The sequence below is a fragment of the Oryctolagus cuniculus genome, chromosome 19 (genome assembly GCF_964237555.1).
Source record: "Oryctolagus cuniculus chromosome 19, mOryCun1.1, whole genome shotgun sequence".
Classification (NCBI taxonomy): Eukaryota; Metazoa; Chordata; class Mammalia; order Lagomorpha; family Leporidae; genus Oryctolagus; species Oryctolagus cuniculus.
In genome coordinates, this window is record NC_091450.1 from 54,248,814 (window position 1) to 54,272,686 (window position 23,873).

General features: G+C 40.6%; 1 long non-coding RNA gene across 4 annotated transcripts in view; it reads left to right on the plus strand.

The window, feature by feature from the left end:
* The first annotated feature begins 326 nt into the window (after nucleotides 1–326).
* The window catches only part of LOC138847020 (uncharacterized), a 56,072-nt gene continuing 32,525 nt past the window's right edge, over nucleotides 327–23,873 (plus strand). For 2 of the 4 annotated variants that reach the window (XR_011384607.1, XR_011384608.1), the window contains exon 1: nucleotides 327–510. This is a non-coding gene — a long non-coding RNA (uncharacterized lncRNA). Of the gene's footprint in view, nucleotides 511–6,947; nucleotides 7,661–23,873 lie in introns of those variants that run through there. The other 2 variants (XR_011384606.1, XR_011384609.1) reach the window with 2 other exon arrangements.

The following is a 23,873-nucleotide window of genomic DNA, read 5'->3' on the forward strand; positions in this document are numbered from 1 at the left end:
TCCGTTTTCCCCTCTCGGTACAGCCAGGTCCACACACTCACCATGTCGCGGTTGTCAGCTTCCGAGGTGCCCAGCGTCCCCGGTGAGTGAAGATGGAGAGCTGCAGAGGTGGACTTCGCTTGGGAGCCTCCTGGGGGCGGAGCTGTCTCCCAGGAGTTCACTCTGCAGGCAAAACTCTGAGGAGATTGTGACGTCCAGGCCCCGCGTGCTGATGCACTGTGGACGTCACCTTGCCTGATTGGACAGTTTGCCAGCCTTGAGTGCACAGAACGTCACAAAGCACGGAGCCAATCAGCGTCCCCCATAGCAAGGACCCCTAACTTCAAGTTGTCCTGGATGGGAACAGCGAGAGACAGACCTGGGTTCAGGTCTGAAATGGCCGCCCCTGGGCTCTGCCTCCCCGCGGCTGGAGGGCTCTCACCTCTGAGCTCCTGCTACCCACTGGCCTCGCCCTGGGTCCCCGTCCTTCTCCCTGCGGATGCTGCCTGGAGCTGGCGGTAACCTGTTGCAGTGAGTTACAGTTCTGTTTATCCGCTTTCGGCGCTTTCGTTTTCCTTGTATTTCTGCTCATTCTGTTGGGTCGTTTCTATTACTTTTTAATATTGATTTGAATAACACTTAGATATAACATAATTTAATTTTTTTTATTTTCTTCTGTTTTCTACTCTGCCTATTGATCTTTTATATTTTCTAGTTATTTCTTGCTGGCACTTGGTAATCTAATGGATTTTTAAAACATTGATCTTTCCCACAACATTAAATTCATTTATCAGTTTATTTGTTTTTAGATTTTATGGATTCTCCCTAAATAAATATCTCCAATATATTGGCAATTTATTGTTAGAAAATTGATCTTTACATCTTATTTTATTTCTTTTTGCTCTCCCCCTCGCCCCCAACTACTCCTCCAATAAGAAGTTGGCACTAGTGGAGACTTCCTGGTCTAGGTTTACTTCCAGGGTAAAAGCTGTCAATGATTCTGTATTAATTATGGTTTTCATTGTAGGATCCTTTTAAAAAATTTTGATCTGAAAAAGAAAGCCATTGCTCTTTTTTACTATATTGCAAGCAGTTTTTAAAAATTACATGCTGATTTCTAAATGTTTTTGAACATTAAATTGTCATGTGATTTTCTCCTTGAATTTTTCACCTACCTGGAAAATTTACTTGACTTGTTAAGAAATGTTAACCACCTCTTGTATTTTTTATTATATGTGACTTGTTATTCATTATATTTTCATATGTGCTTTCATTTATTATAAAAATACTAAGGATTTATACATCTGTATATGAAAGAGAGGTTTATACTTAATTTATATTGAAAGTTCTAGTCAACCTGGCATCATTATAAATGTAATGCTGGCTTTCTAAAAGAAATCTGAAAATATGCTTTGCTTATTTATACTTTGGTACATCTGAGAAATATAGGTGTTTTATTTCTTAAATGTTTGAAATATTTTGTGTTTCTATAACTGAAGTTTTGCTTCTCTGTTTTATTGGTTGGTGGCCTTCAAATTGAGATTCAACTTGCTTGTTTTAATTTGGAGTTTTCCTATTTTATACTTCTTATATTGGGTTTTAGGAATTTATATTTGTGTTTGTGTTTGGGAATTTGATTTTCAAAGTATAGTGGATTTTTATCTCTAGTCAAGTTTTTACCCTGAGTTTTTTTTTTTTTTTTGACATGCAGTGTTAGGTGGTGAGAGAGACAGAGAGAAAGGTCTTCCTTCCATTGGTTCAACCCCCAAATGGCCACTATGGCCAGGGATACACAGTTCCAAAGCCAGGAGCCAGGTGCTTCCTCCTGGTCTTCCTTACGGGTGCAGGACCCCAGGACTTGGGCCATCCTCCCCTGCCTTCCCGGGCTACAGCAGAAAATGGACTGGAAGAGGAGCAACCGGGACAGAATCCGGTGCCCCAACCAGGATTAGAACTCTGGGTACCGGTACCACAGGTGGAGGATTAGCCTAGTGAGCTGCGGCACTGGCCTTACCCCTAAGAGTTTTACAATATTTTTTTCTGATCTTGACAAGGCTCTTCTCTCTGTAAACAATTGTTTTAATACATGAAAATGGACACTAGTGTTACTTTCCCCTGTGTTTCCTCAATTACTTTTATTCATAGTTTATTAATTTTGTTAAAATTAAAAGGTATATCCTGGGGCTGATGCTATGGCATAGTGGGTAAAGCCACCAATTGCAGTGCTGGCATCCCATATGGGCCACAGTTCAAGTCCCAGTTGCTCCCCTTCATATCTAGCTCTTTGCTATGGCCTGGGAAAGCAGTAGAAGACGGCCCAAGTCCTTGGGCCCCTGCACCCATGTGAGAGACCTAGAAGAAGCTCCTGAATTCAGATAAGGGCAGCTCTTGCTGTTGCAGCCATCTGGAGAGTGAACCAGTAGATGGAAGACCTTTTTCTCTCTCTGCCTCTGCCTCCCTGTAACTCTGCCTTTCAAATATATAAATAAATCTTAAAAAAATATTTCCAGAAATGAATGACAAGATCCTCTAGGCACACCAGGGTTAGAACAAAGCATGTGTGAAGCATCCCAGATTGCAGAGATGCATACAAATTGAACTTGGTGAGTCATAACATCGATTGTGTTCACCTTTGAATAAAGGCATCTGTGAATGAAGGTTCACTACAACAATCATACCCAAGACCAAACATTCTCAGCTTTGTTGACTATTAGAATCATCTAGGCAGCTTTTAAAACACATTGATCTCCAGGGTAAACCTGGGACCAATATAATCATAGTCCCTGGAGGTGGGAAACTAGGCATAGTATTTTTAAAATCTGTCCTGTATGATTCCAATATGTAGTCAGGGTTGAGAGCAGCTGCTGAGGACAGTCACACTGCCTCCTTTCCAGATGCATTTTAGATTTCCTATTATGGACATTCCAGATTTCCAAGATGATATACATTCTCAGATTTAAATCCCTGTGAAGGTCTCACATGTATCAGTGGAATATCGCTGCTTAAGAGAAATGACAATTCCTTATTCATATTGGTCAGAGTTGGGGGAGAGATGAGGGAGAACAGAAGAGATTGAACAATGAGAAGCAGAACTGAAATGCATTTTTGGCAGCGCATGGTTTGCCACCCTGAGGTTGAGCAGCTTTCCTGCCAGCCTCACTGATGCCCATGAGAATGTGGTGCCAAGGAACTGAATCTCTGTATTTCCAGAGCTGCACATTTCTCTCACCTGCAGATGGCTTGATTGTCCTCTATATTTGAGGGAAAGAGTGAATTACAGAAAATTCAATTGAAACAAGGACTTTTAATTCTTGCAAATCAGAAGTCAGGTTGTAAGAACTTGGCCACACAGTTACAGAGCTCAGTAAATAGGCCCATTCAGAGCCAATGTTGGGTGGTAAAATGGAACATGTACTCAACCAGCTGGTATTTCATTCTGTCTCTGTCAGTTTCTTATTCCTTAGCCAGATTATTTAATGAATCCCAGTTTTATTCTGTGGAAAATGGGAGTAACAAAAGCTGTGATTCTTCGGATTTATGTGAGAAATAAAGAAGTTAATCTTTCTAAAGTGCTTGAAAAGAGGCTAGCATGCACTTAGTTCTCAATAAGCTTTAAGAACACATTTAATTCACCTTATGTGGAATGTATTATTGAACGTATATACTGAACTACCACCATTGGTGTTGGAATGGAGTGAGGGATGCTGCAAGATAAGAAAGGGTGCAAGTGGCTTCTTCTCTTACATAACTGGAAGTTATCTGGGGGAAGTCAATGCTTAAAAAATAACCAACACTGCTAGTAGATAAGTGGCATTTTAAGGAATGACAGTTTTAACAATTTTTTTAAAAAACCCGCTGTACATTGTTTTTTTTAAAATAATTTTTAAATTTATTAAATGTGAATAAATTTCATGTATTTCATATATATGTAGATTTAGTTGTATTCTCATCATACCCACACTACCTTTCCTCATCATTCCTTACTTATTCTTTTAATTTTTACAATGATATATACTTCAGTTTATTTTATAATCATAAACTTAACCCTCTACTAAGAAAACAATTCAACAAGTAATAATAAGGAGAAAAAAAACAAAAAACACTGTTCTTCAACAGCAGAGACTTGTGTTGTAAACAATAATCAAATCACAAAATGTCAATTTCACTCATACATTAAATTTCGGTACTCTATTAGTTATTACAAATCAGGAAAAATATTTTTCTTACTGGAACTTGTTTATTTCACTAGGTATAATGTTTTCCAATTTTATCCATTTTGCTGCAAACAGCAGACTTTCAATGTTTTTATAGCTGAATAGTATTCCATAGTGTGCATATGCCACATTTTTTTAACTATTGGTCGATGGACATTTGCCTGGATTTCATTTCTTAGCTACAGTGAATTGAACTGGAGTAAACATAGAGGTACCAATAAGTCTTCCATATGCTGATTTCACTTTGTTTGAGTATATTCTAAGAAGTAGGATGGCTGGGTCATATGGTAGACATATTTCCAGATTCCTGAGCTATCTTTCACAGTTGCTGGACCAGTTTACATTTCAAGCAACAATGGATTGGGGAACCTTTTCCCTCACAACCTCACCAACATTTATTGTTTTTTGATATCTTATGAAAGCTGTTCTAATTGGGGTGAGGTGAAATCTCATTGTGCTTGTTGTTTGCGTTTACTTGATGGATAGTTACCTTGAGAATTTTTTCATGTGTCTATTGGTTATTTAGATTTCATCATTTGAAAAATGCCTCATCAAGTCCTTTACTCATTTCTTAACTGGGTTGTTTGTTTTCTTGTTGTTGAGTTCCTTGAGCTCTTTATAGATTCTGGATATTAATCCCTTTTAAGTTGCATAGTTTGCAAATAATTTCTTCCATTCTCTCAGTTGCTTCTTCACATTGCTGAGCATTCCCTTTGTGGTGCAGAAGATTCTTAGCGTGAGGTAATCCCATGTTTCTATTTTTTGCTTTTATTGCCTGTGATTCTGGGGTCTTTTCAAAGAAGTCTTTGCCTATGCCAGTGTGTTGCAGTTTCCCCATTTTCCCCTAGTAATCTGATTATATCAGTTTGTATATTTAGATCCATGATCTATTTTGAGCTGATTTTTTTTTTGACAGGCAGAGTGGACAGTGAGAGAGAGAGACAGAGAGAGAAAGGTCTTCCTTTGCCGTTGGTTCACCCTCCAATGGCCACCGCTGCAGCCGGCGCACCGCGCTGATCCGATGGCAGGAGCCAGGATCCAGGTGCTTTTCCTGGTCTCCCATGGGGTGCAGGGCCCAAGCACCTGGGCCATCCTCAACTGCACTCCCTGGCCATAGCAGAGAGCTGGCCTGGAAGAGGGGCAACCGGGACAGAATCTGGCGCCCCAACCGGGACTAGAACCCGGTGTGCCGGCGCCACAAGGTGGAGGATTAGCCTATTGAGCCACGGCGCCGGCTCGAGCTGATTTTTGTATAAGTTGTTATATAGCCATTTTGTTTCATACTTCTGCATTTGGAGATACAATAATCTTGCAACCCTTTGTTGAAGAGACTGTCCTTTCTCCAAGGATTAATGTTAGCTCCTTTGTCAAATATTAGTTGGTTTTAGAAGTGTGGATTTATTTATTGGGTTTCTATTCTGTTCCCTTCATCTTCATGTGTAATTTGTGCCCATACCAGGTGGTTTGATTGTAACTGCCCTGTAGGATGTTTTCAAATCTGGTATTGTGCTGGAACTAGCTTTGATTTTCTTGTGTAAAATTGCTGTAGCTATTCAGGGTCTCTTGTCTTCTCTAATAATTTTAGCATTGTTTCTTATTATTTGCATCATTTTGAATATGTAAATTGATATGCATAGTATGAGTACTTTGATTAAATTAATTATTCCTATCCATGAAAATAGAAGATTTTTTGTGTATTCTTTGATTTCTTGCTTTAATATGTTGTAATTTTCATTGCAAAGATTTTTGACATCCTTGGTTAAATTTATTCCAAGGTACTTAAATATTTTGTTGCTATTGTGAATGGTACTGACCTTACAAGTCCTTACTTAGCCATGGCATTTTCTGTGAATACAAAGGTATTGATTTTTTGCATGATGATTTTATATCTCAGTATAGAAATAAAGAGCTAAGTTCAAGAGTGCAAAGCCAAAGTGAGTTTATTGTGTAGAAAGCTGTACAGAGTCCTACGAGACAGGAGAGGCCCAGAGTTTGGAGACCATTATCAGTGAGGTGAACCTGTTGTTTGTGTCTTCAGTTTTAGTCTTTAATATTCTCCCATGGGACATGTTTTGTTGGGACATGCAGAGATTCCTGTTTTAGAATGATTCTTGGAAAATCTCTATGCCTTCCTCTTAATTTTAATAGGAACTTAAGATATCTCTAAAAATAAAAAGATCCATACAAAATTTTGATGGCATAATCCAAAAATGTAGTGAAGCAATAAATGAGTTCAGTGAAGTTAGAAAATACAAAATCTCAAAAGTACATGCATGGGGGAGCCAGAGCAGAGGAGGGTAGTCTTTGCCTCTGCCTATGGTGCTGCCATCCCATATGGGCACCAGCTTCTGTCTTGCTCCTCTTCCTATGCAAATCTCTGTTATGGCCTGGGAAAGCAGTAGAAGAAGGCCCAAGTGCTTATGCCCCTGCACTCATGTGGGAGACCCAAAATAAGATCCTGACCTCTGGTTTTGGATTACCCCAGATGAGGCTGTTGCTGCCATTTGGGGAGTGAACCAACTGATGGAAACTCTTTCTCCCTGTATCTCCCTTTGTGACTCTGCCTTTCAAAAAATAAAATATTAACAAAAAGTACATGCAGGTACCCCTAAGTGATGCACAGCAACCCATTAGGTTGTGGAGAGAATTAAATAGAATTTGTGATTTTTTTTACCTTTAAAGGTACAAGTACAACCTGCTATATATGCTTTTAAGTTAAATGTGTCTGTCTTTTATGTAAGTATGAAAATACACATCTATAGAGCTTTGCATGCATGGCAGAGCAAGGCCTTATTGACAAGGGTGTTTAATCTCCACCTGGTATTGGGGCAACATCCTCAACCCTGATAATATCCTGGCCTATTTAGCCCTAACATGGTTTGCCTTTATTAATTTTTAAAAATATTTTTATTAATTTGTTTGAGCAGGAGAGAGGAAGGAAGAAAGGAAGCCAGCAAGGGAATTGGGAGACAAACGAAAGAGAAAAGAGAGTGCTCCCACCTATTGGTTCACTTTCAAAATGCCTGCAACAGCCGGGAATGGACCAGGACAAAGCTAGGAGCCTGGAATTCCTTCTGGTTCTCTCAAAATCTCAATTTGAGGGAGAAGTCTTCATTCATGTCATTCATGGATTTCTTTAATTTTTGAACTTTTTTTCTTATTGCTTCTGAATAATCCTTTAATTAATTTTTTGAGTTCCATTTCAGGCACTTCATAAATCTCTTCATCTTCAAAGTCTAATATTGGAATGTTTTTGTATTCCTTTGGGGAACTCGTGTTGTCTTCCTTATTCTTGTTTCTTGAATTTCTGAGTTTATTTTTAGGCATTTGTGGAGACACTTGTTGGATCTTTCCTCTGATGGCTTTTATTTTTCTGCTATGCCTGTGTGGCTTCTGCTATATTAGTGAATACCCAGATGCTTGAGCTGGCTGTGGCCTGAGGGCTCTAGTCTGTGCTCCAGAGTGGGGTGAGTATTCAGGGTGACACCCATGTTGGATGTGGTATGTTTTCCTTATTGTCAGCAATGGGGAGTGGATGATCACCTATGCTGGCATCATCACACACCTCCCCCTCTTCTAAGGTGATCAGTGCCTGAGTATTAGGCCTCAGTGGATGCATCCTTCCACCATGCTGATTCATGAGCTGCACAAAGGATCTGTGCAGTCCTCAGGATGAGCACGGATCCTCTGGGATATCCCACCCCAATCAGGGAGCTCAGAATGTGTGGATCTGTAAACAATGATTGCCCAGAAACCCAGAAACACCTTGCACCCACTCAGTCACAGAGTTCACACAGTGTCAGCCCATGGGGCAGGCACAGTCATGTTGTGCAGAGGATCCACTCTGCCCCACTAGCCTTGTCCTATTCATGGAGAGGTAGAGATGTTCCCAGAGCCAACTGCATGTGAATATTCTGCCTAGGCAATTTGAGCTTCAGAGCCAGTGATGTGCTGAGAGGCTAGGGGCACCTTGCACTTGTACATGGGAACCTAGCCCCCTGTCAATCATCCCAACAGACTCAAAGTCTATTGAGAACATGTATTTTTCCCTCCAGTAAAATACTGGATCCCAAACATGCACAATGCATGCTGGACACAGCCTTACTTGTTTCAAAATGATGACTTCTGCCCACCAGTTGCTGGGCACATGCAAGAGATTCTGCGTCCAGTACTGATGTCAGAATGTCACTGTATCTGCACCCATTGCTGGGAGCTGGCAAAATGACATCTGTCCTTGCCAGTTGCTGGGCAAGTACAGACGAGCTGCTGTAGCTGATATGTACTTATGTACAAAATGACACCCATCCTCTTTCACCTGGTTGCCAGGCACTGTTGTGGGGAGGAAGTAGAGATGAATAGAAAGAATAATGCCCCCTTTTTTTCCTGGGTGGGTGTGCATCCTGTTCCCCTCAGGGCTCCAGGCCAGACACAAAGTGTAGGCCTCTAGGCTCTCACTCTGGCTTTATCACCAGTAGCATGGGGTGCTGCAGTCTGATCTAACCTCACTCTCCAAAGCTGATTCTTTCTCCAGCTCTCGGCTTCTGGGGTTGTGTGTTATGTCTGTGATCATTGCTGCACATCTGCACCTTCCACACACAGATCCACAATATCTCCTCCTTCTGCAGAATCTCCACTGCAGTTTTCCCTCCAACTACCCCTGACAAGGCACATTCTCCACTTTTTTATTATTTTCTTCTTGCTTAGAGTAGTCTGCCCTTTCTCTATTCTGCCACCTTGGAATCCTTGTCAAAGTAAATTTTGATTTGAGGTGTAAAACTGTTTTAGCTGTTTGTCATGACTATTTTTTGAAATAAAATTTAAAACTTAAAAAATTAAATTCTTGCAAATAGATGTTGGTAAATATTCTTCCAGGATGAGAAAAAGTGAAATCATGAAATGTAGTTGTTGGAGAGCAGAATAAAAACATATAATAAAGCTCTTTTTGTAAGAAAAAAAGGTATTGATCAAGATATGCAGCATGATGCTAAGAATGGAAAGGTGAATCATGACATGGATATGGTATTATATGCTTTTACAAAATCAAATTTGAAAATCAATTCTCCAAGTTATTAACATTATTTCAGTGTGTATTCCATATTTCAGACTAAAATGCTAATGTGTGTTTGATCACTACAGGTATTCAAAACACTTTCCTTCAATGCACTATATGTATCCAATTAGAACAAACATTCAGCAGCTTTTATTTGATAATGGTGGCAACCCTAATTGCTTGAAATGGCAGCACTTTGGTGCCATGAAATTTTAAAAAAACATATTTTAGATGTGAATTTTGATACTGGAGATCTGGTGGACAGTGCTGCTGATCTATGCCAGCCTTGCCTAATCTTGCCTGATCTTCTGCAACATCTCAGTCTACTATTATAGGATGGCCTCATGTTTGTATGTCTAGTTGCTCGCCATTGAGTAGGTATTTGGAATGCATGTTAAGTCACCGCTTGGTGTTGCTTCACCTCATACATGAATGCCTGGGTTTACATCCTGATTCTGCTTCTGATTTCTGCTGTTGTACACTCTGGGATGCAGCAATATTGAATTATCATTCAAGCGATTGGATGCCTGCTCCTTTTGTGAGATGCACTGATTGAGTTTCTCTGTGACTTTGATCTGACTTAGCATTTGTTGTGAATATTTGGAGAAATGAACCAGAGGATGGAATATTTCTCTGTATCTGTCTGTTCCTTTCAATCAAATACAAGTTTCAAAGAAATGAATTCAAGTTTGTTTGATATTTGTGTATTTGAGGCAATTTGATCATGCTACCCACTGTGAGGCTTGAGAACAAATGGGAAAAATTACTTCAGATGGGAAATTAGCACACGTTTATTAGCATTTTATTGAATTCATAACAGGTTCTATGTTTAATGGAACCATTAGTTCAAGTGATAAAAACTTATATACCTAAAGTCGTGTCAACACATGTAGTCATTAAACTAGAAAGAATCATAGGTTATTGTGCATCTTATATCTGCTAAAATATAGCTTTTCTTATTTTTTATGATCTTTGAACCATCACTTGTCAAGAACATGCACCATAATTGCTAGGATTTAGCTCCTGTTGATGGTTACCTCTGCTCTATCTCAGTTTCCAGCAATCTTTCTGATTCTTTTCTTTCCTCATTTACAATATTGAGTGGGGACACAGAATCTTAAGACATTGCAAACTTAATGCTCACAGTTTCCCCCATGAGTATACAGTTGTCCTTCAAACTGTCCTAGATGGTTTTAAGGGTTACCACAGTTTGTCCCAAGTAGGAAGTTGCACTGCTCTCCCAGTCAGCTAAACAACTGTAGCTGACCTTCTAACTTCCCACAAAACACCTCAGAGCAGGCCTTACAATTACCAATAGCGTACTGAAGGTTTCAGGATAAGTAGGAACAAGAAACATAACACAGGCAAACACCCATGTACATCCATAAGGAAAACAACCTAAAGCTGCCCCATAAGCCTACATCAAATTAGAAGACACCTCCATCATATATTGTAATGATTCCATCATACTACACCAGGAAAACACCAGGCTTTGGAAACCTGCATAATTTGACTGTAGTCTCAGATAGGAAGAACAGTTACATGTTTGTTTCTTTTTTTTTTTTTTGTATCTCCATGTTTGTTTATTTTTTTTAACTTTTATTTAATGAATATAAATTTCCAAAGTATGATTTATGGATTACAATGGTTTCCCCCACATACCGTCCCTCCCACCCACTACCCTCCCCTTTCCCACTCCCTCTCCCCTCCATTCACATCAAGATTCATTTTCGATTATCTTAATATACAGAAGATCAGCTTAGTATACATTAAGTAAGGATTTCAACAGTTTGCTCTCACACAGAAACATAAAGTGAAAAATAATAGATGATTTTTTTTAAATGATGATGAAATCAGATCAGACCTATTGTCATGTTTAATCCCAGTGAGAGTCAAGTTGGGAGTTGATAATTTCTTTTCTTTTCTTTTCTTTTTTTTTTTTTTTTACAGAGGATCAGTTTAGTATACATTAAGTAAAGATTTCAACAGTTTGCACCCCAGTGTTAGCAGGTACTAGACTTGTTTATGTGCTCCCTTTGACTCTTAGTCCTTTCATTATGATCAATTGTGAACTGAAATTGATCACTTGGAATAGTGAGATGGAATTGGTACATGCCACCTTGATGGGATTGAATTGGAATCGCCTGGTATGTTTTCAACTCTACCATTTGGGGCAAGTCAGCTTGAGCATGTCCCAAATTGTACATGTCTTCGCTCTCTTATTCCCACTCTTATGTTTAACAGGGATCACATTTCAGTTAATTTTTAACACTTAAGAATAACTGTGTATTAATTACAGAATTAAACCAGTCGTATTAAGTAGAACAGACAAAAAAACTACTAAGAGGGATAATGTATTAAGTTGTTCATTAACAGTCAGGGCTATGCTGATCAAGTCACCATTTCCCATAGTGTCCATTTCATTTCAGGAGGTTTCCTTTTTGGTGTTCAGTCAGTTGTCACCAATCAGGGAGAACATATGGTATTTGTCCCTTTGGGACTGGCTTATTTCACTCAGCATGATGTGTTCCAGATTCCTCCATTTTGTTGCAAATGACTGGATTTCGTTGTTTCTTACTGCAGTATAGTATTCTAAAGAGTACATATCCCATAATTTCTTTATCCAGTCTACCGTTGAAGGGCATTTAGGTCAGTTCCAGGTCTTAGCTATTGTGAATTGAGCTGCAATAAACATTTGGCTGCAGACCGCTTTTTTGTTTGCCAATTTAAATTCCTTTGGGTAAATTCCAAGGAGTGGGATGGCTGGGTCGAACGGTAGGGTTATCTTCAGGTTTCTGAGGAATCTCCAGACTGACTTCCATAGTGGCTTGACCAGTTTGCATTCCCACCAACAGTGCGTTAGTGTCCCTTTTTCCCCCGCATCCTCGCCAGCATCTGTTGTTGGTAGATTTCTGTATGTGAGACATTCTAACTGGGGTGAGGTGAAACCTCATTGTGGTATTGATTTGCATTTCCCTGATTGCTAGTGACCTTGAACATTTTTTCATGTGCCTGTTGGCCATTTGGATTTCCTCTTTTGAAAAATGTCTATTGAGGTCCTTGGCCCATCTCTTAAGTGGGTTGTTGGTTTTGTTTTTGTGGAGTTTCTTGATCTCTTTGTAGATTCTGGTTATTAACCCTTTATCTGTTGCATAGTTTGCAAATATTTTTTCCCATTCTGTCGGTTGTCTCTTCACTCTCCTGACTGTTTCTTTTGCAGTACAGAAACTTCTCACTTTGATGCAATCCCAATAGTTAATTTTGGCTTTGACTGCCTGTGCCTCCCGGGTCTTTTCCAGAAACTCTTTGCCTGTGCCAATATCTTGAAGGGTTTCTCCAATGTTCTCTAGTAACTTGATGGTGTCAGGTCATAGATTTAGGTCTTTAATCCATGTTGAATGGATTTTTGTGTAAAGTGTAATGTAGGGGTCTTGCTTCATGCTTCTGCATGTGGAAATCCAGTTTTCCCAGCACCATTTATTGAATAGACTGTCCTTGCTCCAGGAATTGGTTTTAGATCCTTGATCAAATATAAGTTGGCTGTAGATGTTTGGGTTGATTTCTGGTGTTTCTATTCTGTTCCATTGGTCTATCCATCTGTTTCTGTACCAGTACCATGCTGTTTTGATTACAACTGCCCTGTAGTATGTCCTGAAATCTGGTATTGTGATGCCTCCGGCTTTCTTTTTGTTGTACAAGATTGCTTTAGCTATTCGAGGTCTCTTGTGCCTCCATATGAATTTCAGCACCAATTTTTCCAGATCTGAGAAGAAGGTCTTCGGTATCTTGATTGGTATTGCATTGAATTTATAAATTGCTTTTGGGAGAATGGACATTTTGATGATATTGATTCTTCCAATCAATGAGCATGGAAGATTTTTCCATTTCTTGGTATCCTCTTCTATTTCTTTCTTTAAGGTTTTGTAATTTTCATCGTAGAGATCTTTAACGTCTTTGGTTAAGTTTATTCCAAGGTATTTGTTTTTGTAGCTATTGTGAATGGGATTGATCTTAGAAGTTCTTCCTCAGCCATGGCATTGTCTGTGTATACAAAGGCTGTTGATTTTTGTGCATTGATTTTATACCCTGCTACTTTGCCTAAATGTTCTATGAGTTCCAATAGTCTCTTAGTAGAGTTCCTTGGGTCCCCTAAATAAAGAATCATGTCGTCTGCAAAGAGGGATAGTTTGAGTTCTTCCTTCCCAATTTGTATCCCTTTAATTTCTTTTTCTTGCCTAATAGCTCTGGCTAGAACCTCCAGAACTATATTGAATAGCAGTGGTGAGAGTGGACATCCCTGTCTGGTACCAGATCTCAGTGGAAATGCTTCCAACTTTTCCCCATTCAATAGGATGTTGGCTGTGGGTTTTTCATAGATTGCTTTGATTGTATTGAGGAATGTTCCTTCCAAACCCAGTTTGCTTAGAGTTTTCATCATGAACGGGTGTTGTATTTTATCGAATGCTTTCTCGGCGTCTATTGAGATAATCATATGGTTTTTCTTCTGCAGTCTGTTAATGTGGTGTATCACACTGATTGTCTTGCGCACATTAAACCATCCCTGCATACCAGGGATAAATCCCACTTGGTCTGGGTGGATGATCTTTCTGATGTGTTGTTGCATTCTATTGGCGAGAATTTTATTGAGGATTTTTGCATCCATGTTCATCAGGGATATTGGTCTGTAATTCTCTTTCAGTGCTGCATCTTTTTCCGGCTTAGGAATTCAATGATGCTGGCTTCATAGAAAGAATTTGGGAGGATTCCCTCTTCTTCGATTGTTCTGAAAAGTTTGAGAAGAATTGGAGTTAGTTCTTCTTTAAATGTCTGGTAGAATTCAGCAGTGAATCCATCTGGTCCTGGGCTTTTCTTTGTTGGGAGGGCCTTTATTACTGTTTCAATTTCTGTCTCTGTTATGGGTCTGTTTAGGTTTTCGATGTCTTCCTGGTTCAATTTAGGTAGGTTGCATGTGTCCAGGAATCTATCCATTTCTGATAGGTTTCCCTGTTTGTTGGCATACAAGTCCTTGTAGTAATTTCTGATGATTCTTTTTATTTCTGTGGTGTCTGTTGTTATGTTTCCTTTTTCATCTCTGATTTTATTGATTTGGGTCTTTTCTCTTCTTTTTTTAGTTAGTTGGGCCAATGGGGTGTCAATTTTGTTTATTTTTTCAAAAAACCAGCTCCTCGTTTGGCTGATTTTTTGTAATGTGTTTTTGGATTCAATCCTGTTGATTTCTTCTCTGATTTTAATTATTTCTCTTCTCCTACTATATTTGGGTCTGGTTTTCTGTAGGTTTTCTAGATCCTTGAGGTGAATTGAAAGCTCATCTATTTGGTGCCTTTCCAATTTCTTGATGTAGGCACCTATTGCTATAAACTTTCCTCTTAACACTGCTTTTGCTGCGTCCCATAAGTTTTGGTATGTTGTGCTGTTATACTCATTTACTTCCAGAAAGTTTTTGATTTCTCTTTTGATTTCTTCTATGACCCATTGTTCATTCAGGAGCATGTTGTTCAATCTCCATGTGTTTGCGTATGCTCTAGGGATTCCTGAGTTGCTAATTTCCAACTTCATTCCTTTATGGTCTGAGAAGCTGCATGGTATGATTCTAATTCTTTTGAATTTGCTGAGACTTGCTTTATGGCCTAGTATGTGGTCAATCCTAGAGAAGGTTCCATGTACTGCTGAGAAGAATGTAAAGTCTTTAGCTGTAGGATTGAAAGTTCTGTATATATCTGTTAGATCCATTTGGGCTATAGTGTTGTTTAAATCTACTGTATCCTTGTTGATCTTCTGTCCTATTGATCTGTCTATTTCTGAGATGGAGTATTGAAGTCCCTCAGTACTATTGTATTGGGGTCTAAGTCTCCCTTTAAGTCCGTTAACAAATCTTTTAGATAAACCGGTGCCCTGTAGTTAGGTGCATATACATTGATAATTGTTATATCTTCATGTTGAATTGATCCCTTAATCATTATGTAGTGTCCCTCTTTGTCTCTCTTAACGGATTTGTGGTAAAGTTTATGTTGTCTGTAATTAAGATGGCTACGCCTGCTCTTTTTTCATTTCTGTTGGCATGGTATATCTTTTTCCAGCCTTTCACTTTCAGTCTGTATGGATCTTTGTTGGAAAGATGTGTTTCTTGTAAGCAGCAAATAGATGGGTTTTGTTCCTTAACCCAATCAGCCAATCGGTGTCTTTTAACTGGACAGTTCAGGCCATTCACGTTCAGTGTGACTAATGATAAGTGGTAACTTTGCCCTGCCATTTGCCAAAGATAAGTTCTAATATATGCTTTGAATTTCCTGTGATCTTTTGCTGTGAGCTTTCCTTCCTTGGTTTCCTTCCTTTACCTTCTTTCATATTGATGACCGTGTTTCTTTGTTTATGTGTGTAACACATATTTATGCATCTTTTGCAGGGCTGGACAAGTGGCAACAAATTCTTTCAATTTCTGTTTGCTATGAAAAGTCTTTATTTCACCTTCATTCACAAATGATAGCTTTGCAGGATATAATATTCTGGGCTGGCAGTTTTTCTCTCTTAGTACCTGGGCTATATCTCGCCATTCCCTCCTAGCTTGTAGAGTTTCTGATGAGAAGTCAGCTGTGATTCTGATTGGAGATCCTCTGAGAGTAATCTGACGTTTCTCTCTTGCCCATTTTAGGATATTTTCTTTATGTTTCACTGTGGAGAGTTTAATTACAACGTGTCGTGGTGAGGATCTCTTTTGGTCGTGTTTATCAGGGGTTCTGTGGGCTTCCTGTACTAGGATTTCTCTGTCCTTCTCCAAACCTGGGAGATTTTCTGCTAATATCTCACTAAAAAGGCCTTCTAATCCTTTCTCCCTCTCCATGCCTTCAGGAACTCCTAGAACCCGAATGTTGTGTTTTTTAATATTATCCTGAAAATTCCTGACAATATGTTTTAGATTCCTAATTTCCTCTTCTTTTCTTTGGTTTGATTGTATATTTTTCTGTTCTCTGTCTTCTAAGTCTGATATTCTCTCTTCTGCTTCACCCATTCTGTTTTTAAGGCTCTCTATTGTGTTTTTCATTTGATCTATTGAATTCTTCACTTCAGTCACTATCCCAGTTTCCTGTTGTACTAGTTGTTTCGTTTCATTTTGATTCCTCCTTAATATTTCATTTTCACGAGAGAGATTTTCTATCTTGTCCATTAAGGATTTCTGTAGTTCAAGAATTTGTTTTTGAGAACTTCTTAATGTTCTTATCAATTTTTGAGATCTGCTTCTTGCATTTCTTCTATGTCATCATCCTCATAATCTTGAATTGGGGTGTCTTTTTCATTTGAGGGCTTCATGGTGACTTCCTTGTTTTTATTACCTTGGTTTTTGCGTTTGTTATTTGGCATATTGGAGATATTTGGTTTCTTCACTTTGGTGCTTTTTCTTGTTATACTATGACTCTAGATTAAGTGGACTATCTGTTTTTGATGGAGCCTTAGGGCTTGAGATGGGTGTGGCCTGAGAGCTCTGTTTGGTGTCCCAAAGGTGACACTCCCAGGTTAGGCGTGGTAAACCTCTCTCTCTTTCTCTCTTTCTTTTTTTTTTTTTTTTGATTCAAAAGGGAAGTTATTCTGCACAACTGAACGAAGTTGGAGGTAGTTAGCAGGCAAATGATATACCCACAGGAGCCAGAGATCAGAAGCTCTTTCCCAAGGACCACACAGGGAATCTGTTCGGCCCTCATAGTGGGCTCAAATTCTCCTTCAGTCTCCCACTGGGTTGCCAAAGTTACGGAATTGTAGCGTCTCTGGAGAGTGCTCACGTGAATTCCGTGAGTTCTCTCCCCCACCATCTCTTTTTTCACAGTCTCAGTTCAGTAGCACCACAAATTTACTAGGTCCTAATCTCCTGTTAATTTGCCCCGCCCAGAGTCAGGTTTTTCTGCTAGGCGCAGGGCCGGTGCAGACCTGAGGTCACTCTGCTTATGACGTATGTCCAAGATGGCGCCTGCTCTTTGTCTTGCTCGCCCTTGAGAGGTGAGTGGAGAGAGAGAAACCCGTGTCCGTACCAGTCACCTTTTTTTTTTCCTCTCTCCCCCACCCCCGGGGGTCGTTCCCTCTAGTCTCCTCTCCCCGCTTGCCTGCCGGTGTCTCGGGCTATTGAGGTTCGGCTCACCTTGCGTTCCAGCGCTGGTGTGTTGAGTCTGCCGCTGGTGTCCCGAACTGTGGTCTCCCATGCTCTCCACGCAGGTCTGCTCCCCTTCCAGTGCCGATGTGTGGACTCGGAGCTCTGGACGTCCCAAGTCTCCCCACTGTTGTCTGTGTGGCACGCACTCCCCTTCGAGCACTGGCACGCAGAGCCTGCAGCTTGCGCAGCTCGGTCCCGCAGCTCGGCTTCCACGTGGTGGGCGACCTTGTTCTCCCAGTAGGTCCTCTGATTCACGACCACTCAATCCAGAAGGGTTTCCTCTGCAATATTTTCCTGGTTCTTTTTTCTGAGGTTACCGTAACTCCCCTTTTATTAAACTAAATTTTCCCGGACTATCGGTGCGCGCCCTCACTATTCCGCCATCCATGTTTGTTTCTTAAGCACAGTTTCAAGGCCTGCTCTGAAATTCTTGTTCTCTGGATCATATTTTTCCCAAGATGGTGACTCCCTTTGGGCCCTTCCTTAAGAGACTTAGCCTGACCCCTGAGACTCAGGAACCCACTGGACCCCTTCTGACCACTGGCCATGATTAAGAAATAGATGCCATTAACCCTGTGACACACCCTCTATAATGGTGCTGAAAAGAGCAGGCTATTTCAGACACAGGTGAGACCCTCAGAATGACCACCCCCACTTGCAGAAGAGGCCTCAGCACTGCATAAACCACAAATACCTCACATCTGGCTCCAGCCCTGCAAGTCATCATGGGTCACTCACTGGGTCAGTCAGATCTAATCTGATGTACACCAGGATGAGCACTGTGATGGCAGCCAGAAGGAGGGTTCCAACCTTGTGGAGACCAGAGGCCTCAGCACTGCATAAACCACAAATACCTCACATCTGGCTCCAGCCCTGCAAGTCATCATGGGTCACTCACTGGGTCAGTCAGATCTAATCTGATGTACACCAGGATGAGCACTGTGATGGCAGCCAGAAGGAGGGTTCCAACCTTGTGGAGACCTGTCTTATCTCAAGGCAGGTGTTTCTACACATAGTCTCACAACTTTGATTAGATGCAACTTGGATGAGACTTGCTCACTGCAGGACCCCTAACCTGTCTATGACTAGGCAGCTGCTCATATCCTTCTCCTCCCTAGGCTCCACCTGCTTCCCTCCTTTGCAGTGCTGCAACCAATAGGGGGAATCAGGTGAATGACCAGAGGCACTTGGAGTCTTGGGGAAGCAGGGTGGCCTGTCTGTCCTGAGGGATCCCAGAGCCCTGTGATCATGGGCACAGTACAATGTTCAGTTCTCCCTCCTTCAGGCAGTATACAGTTCTGTAATTGCTCATTCTTGGCTATGATGTCTGCTCACCCCTTTGCCTACCATACCTTCAGGGCCCACATCTGCTAAAAGCTGCAAGACAGAAATATGTGCATAAAACAGTACTGGATAACTGCAGGTAACTATTCCTCACAGAGCTCTTGTACATTTCATCAAAGGAAGATTCAGATCCACAGACAGGTGTATGGCACCTGGAATCTAGTTCCCAGAAAAGTGACTTCTGCAAAGGACAGAGACAGAGGGAGTATCAGAGTCCTTGTCCAACTTCCTTGACACATGAGAAGACCACTCCTCACACAGATTGGGATTCTGAGTATCCTCCAGTGGCTACAATTTTCCACTGTGAAGGGTCATCCCCATTCCATTATAGTTCACGAAGCCTGTGAGTCTGGTGCACCCACAGCACTGAGATCAGTGCTGACTGTAATGCCTCCCTAGGGACTCATGTACCTCCACAGGCCCATATAAAAGGGAAATTTGAACCCACCCCATAGAGTCAGAAACCACTGTATTCATACTCAGCATACAATGTGCACCACTGAGGGTACAGCAAATAATACCTTCCACAGCAACCAAGAAAAATCAGGGCCACCCACCTTGGATTGACTGTCCCCAACTCTGCAGGAAATGAAGAAAGAGGGTCCTAATCACAGAGGTCCTGAAATTATCCTCCTGTGCTGAATGAACTTCCTATAACAAAATTAAGCCCCAAATCGGTAATTCATCAACAAACCAGTCTCCTCTAACTGCAGGAGAACATAGAGGGGGCACTGGACAACTGTGACATCATGGAACCAGTCCTGTCACCATGGTACACTCCTCAGATACTAGGGCCTATGTCAGTCTCCTCAACCCACACAATAAGCAAAAGCTCTGCCTCTTTGCTTCTGTCTGTCTGTAAATATGCCTTTCAAATAAATAAATACACCTTTAAAAAAGAAAGAAAAGAAATGATATGTTTGAAGACTTAGATTTGTTTTCCCTGATTTGAATGTTATGCAATGTATGCATGTCTCAAAATAGCACTTGGTATCCCATAAATAGAAATATAATTTTAGTTTGATTCATAAAAATTATACTTTTTAGGCTGGTGCTGCAGCTCACTAGACTAATTCTCTGTCTTGCAGCGCCGGCACACCGGGTTCTAGTCCCGGTCGGGGCGCCAGATTCTGTCCCGGTTGCCCCTCTTCCAGGCCAGCTCTCTGCTGTGGCCAGGGAGTGCAGTGGAGGATGGCCCAAGTGCTTGGGCCCTGCACTCCATGGGAGACCAGGAGAAGCACCTGGCTCCTGCCATTGGATCAGCGCGGTGCGCCAGCCGCAGCGGCCATTGGAGGGTGAACCAACGGCAAAGGAAGACCTTTCTCTCTGTCTCTCTCTCTCACTGTCCACTCTGCCTGTCAAAAAAAAATATACTTTTTATCACAGTTAAAATTTAAAAATATATAATTTTAAAAACTGGAAAGTAACACCATATTAAGCACAACCAAATTCATAGAGAACACAACAGGATATAAATAAAATGTAAAACAGCTTACAATAGAAAAAATTAAAATTAAAAAATAAGGACACATTAATATCAGAATTTAAATGTTATTTTTTTCTCAAAAGATTTTAGGATCACAATAAGAATATTTGGAAAATATCAAATAAATTTAATGTATTAGCAAAAACCTCAGGAAGGAAGGTGAGCATGCAAAATTCAACGAAATTTGTTATAGGAACAAATTCAATGAAATAAAACTATTTACAAAAGCTATGGCCTGGGAAGGCAGTACAAGATGGCCCAACTCCTTGGGCCCCTGCACCAATGTGGGAGACCCAGAAGAAGCTCCTGGCTCCTGGCTTTGGATCAGCGCAGCTCCAGCTGTTGCAGCCAATTGGGGAATGAACCAACAGATGGAAGACCTCTTTCTCGCTCTTTCTCTCTCTGCCTTTCCTTCTCTCTTTGTGTAACTCTTTCAAATAAATAAATAAATCTTTTAAAAAAGCATTAAAATATAAAATACTTGGGAAAAAATAACATGTTATGTAATACCCCATATTGTGAAAAACAAAATATTACTGGTTGTATGTAAAGAAGATTCAAGTGAAGTGGAAAGTTGGAATATGTGCATTGGCTATAAAACTCAGTGTTGGGGTGGTCATTGTCATGCAGTGGGTTAAGTTGCCATTTGGGGTGCTAATTTCCCATATTAGACTACTTGGGATCAAATCCCACCTCCACATTTGATATAGCTCTCTACTTATCTGTCTAGGGGGCAGAGATTATACACTGAAAGCTTGGGGTCCTGCCACTCATGTGGGAGAGCTAGATGAATTTGTGTGTGTGTGTTTGTGTGTGTGCCCTTGTGAAAAATCACCTAGTTGAAAAATGTACTTTAAAATGGAAAGGACATAAAATAGTCAAGCTTATTTTAAGAAAGATCAAATATTGTGATTTTCAACTACCTGATACCAAGAGTTAAAAAGGGGGTATGGCATTTCGGCATAGAGCATAAAGCTACTGCCTGTGATGCTGACATCCCATAAAGGTGCTGGTTCATGTTCTGGCTGCTTCACTTCCATCCAGCTCACTGCTAATGTGCTTAGGAAAGCAGTGGAATGTGACCCAAGTGCTTGGGCCTCCGCATCCATATGGGAGACCCAGAAGAAGCTCCTGACCCCTGGCTTTAGCCTGGTTCAGCCCTGGCTGTTGTGGTTATTTGGGGAGTGAATCAGCATGTGGAAGATCTCATTCTCTCTCTCTCTCTCTCTCTCTCTCTCTCTCTCTGTGTGTGTGTGTGTGTGTGTGTGTGTGTTCTTCTATCTCTGGAACTCTGCTTTTTCAAATATATAATTAAGAGTCAAGAAACAAACCTGAACATTTCAGTTGACGATATTCAACTAATGAACCTCATGTAATCAAAGGGTTAAAAGTTAGACTTTTCTATAAATGGTCTCTGTGGAATGAAATTTACCTTGATCCCTGCATGGAAACACGCATATACACATTTAGAAAACTATAGAGTTCCTGGCAAAAACAAACACAACAAAATTTCAAAAACAAATTATAGAAGAAAACCATGCTGACTATAATTGAACAGTATTTCTTAGATATCAAATAAGCACACACATCACAATGGAAAATTGTTCTAAAATAAACTTTTAATATTTAATTCTTCAAAAAGCATGACATTCTGTCATTTACTTAATAAAAAAGTTCAGTGATTGATGGACCCCATAGAACCATAGTCATCACATCAGATTATATTGACTAGTAATGGTGTACATCCTAGCTTGTGTGGTTATATTTTGTGATGTCCATCAGTGACAAACTTGCCTAATGATGCATTCCCAAAATGTAGTCTCACTGTGATATAATACATGAGCATTTTATGGAAGCCATTTACTTGGGAAATAAATTCACCAAAATTTGAATTATGTATTTATATTCATTTGATTTGAAAGGCAGAGAGAGAGAGATACAGAAAGATACAAGGAGAAAAATAGAAGGGCCATCGCTGTGGTGTAGTAGGTAAAGCCACTACCTGCAGTGCTGGCATCACATACAGGCACTGGTTTGTGACCTGGCTGCTTTATTTCCAATCCAGCTCTCTGCTAAGGCCTGGGAAATCAGTGGAAGATAGTCCAAGTCCTTGGGCCCCTGCCCCCTATTGGGAGACCCAGAAGAATCTCCTGGCTCCTGGCTTCAGATCGTCCCAGTTCTGGCCACTGAGACCATTTGGGGAATGAACCAAAAGATGGAAGATTCTCTCTCTCTCTCTCTCTCTCTCTCTCTCTCTCTCTCTCTCTCTTTCTCTGCATCTCTGTAACTCTGCCTTCCAAATAAATAAAGAAATTTTGTGACCTTTCACACTAGCAAAAGTCCCCAAACTTGGAAAATGTTTTTATGGGGAGGAAGTTCCCTCCCTGATTGCTGTGTGGAATGCAAATTGTTACAGCTTCTGTGGATGTGGATATGAGGATGTTTAGCAAAGTGTATGTTCTTTTATGCCTTGATGCCATGATTCCACATACAGAAAATCTGCCCCATAATTATGTAAATTGACAAAAAAAAGGATGATTTCACTCTCTCTCCATCTCTCCTGTGTCACACTATCCTTCAAGTAAATAAATAAACTAATAAAATTTTAAAAAATAAAATGGAAAGGGAATGTAGCAAAATTGCACATCATGTGTTAATGTGAGATATATAAATTTATAAGAAATTAACAGTCACACGAAGAAGAGAATACATATATGGACAAAAACAGATAAAAGCATTATTTTTTTCTATGTCAAAGTCCTATGGCTACTTTTTGTATGTCAAATTCCTAATGAACTTAATATCTTTTGCATTTCCAAAGATTTTAAATTAATTATGAGAGAAAGAGAGAGAGAATAAATATTCCATCTGCTGTTCCACTTCTTAAATGCTCACAACACTTGGGGTGAGATGGACTGAAGCCATGGTTCTAGAATTGAATTTAGTTTTCCCATGTGGGTGCAGGGACCACATACCTGCTGCCTCCCAGGGTATGCATTGGTAGAAAGCAGAATTGGAAACAGAGCCTGGACTCAAGCCCAGGTTCTGTGATATAGGATGTGGTCAACCCAAGCAGTTGTGGGATGTAACATAGCGGCAGGAGTGACAGGGTTGGTGGCAGAATGTCATATGTGGCAAAGGCGGGTGGTGGGGAAGGCTGTGACAGGATTTCAGATGCCAGCAGGGACATCTTAGATGCCAAAGAGAGAGATTTGCACAGAATATAGCTAATTCAAACTCCACATGCTGTATTCAGGGACGGTCCATGGTCTGGCCTTCTGGTTTGGTGTTGCTCTTACTGGCTCCATAATGATCATGTGGCTGTGCATGGCCATGACAAGTCCCAGCCACAATGCTACCAGATGTTGTGCCTGCTCCAGGCACCACAGTTTGCCAAGGCTAGGGGAATGCTTTCAGGAACATAACTGCTTTGTGAACTTGGTACTTTCTATACTATATGGACAGCTGTTGCTGCTCATGTCCTGGAGATCACCACATATCATTGTCATATCTTATATAAGATCACATCAGGAAAGCCATCATTACCAACCCCCATGCTGCCCTCTGCAACGTGACCTTGATTTGACATCTGCTGTCCCAGGCCTGTTGGGCCTGACAGCTGTACCTGGGTGGGGTGAGAGG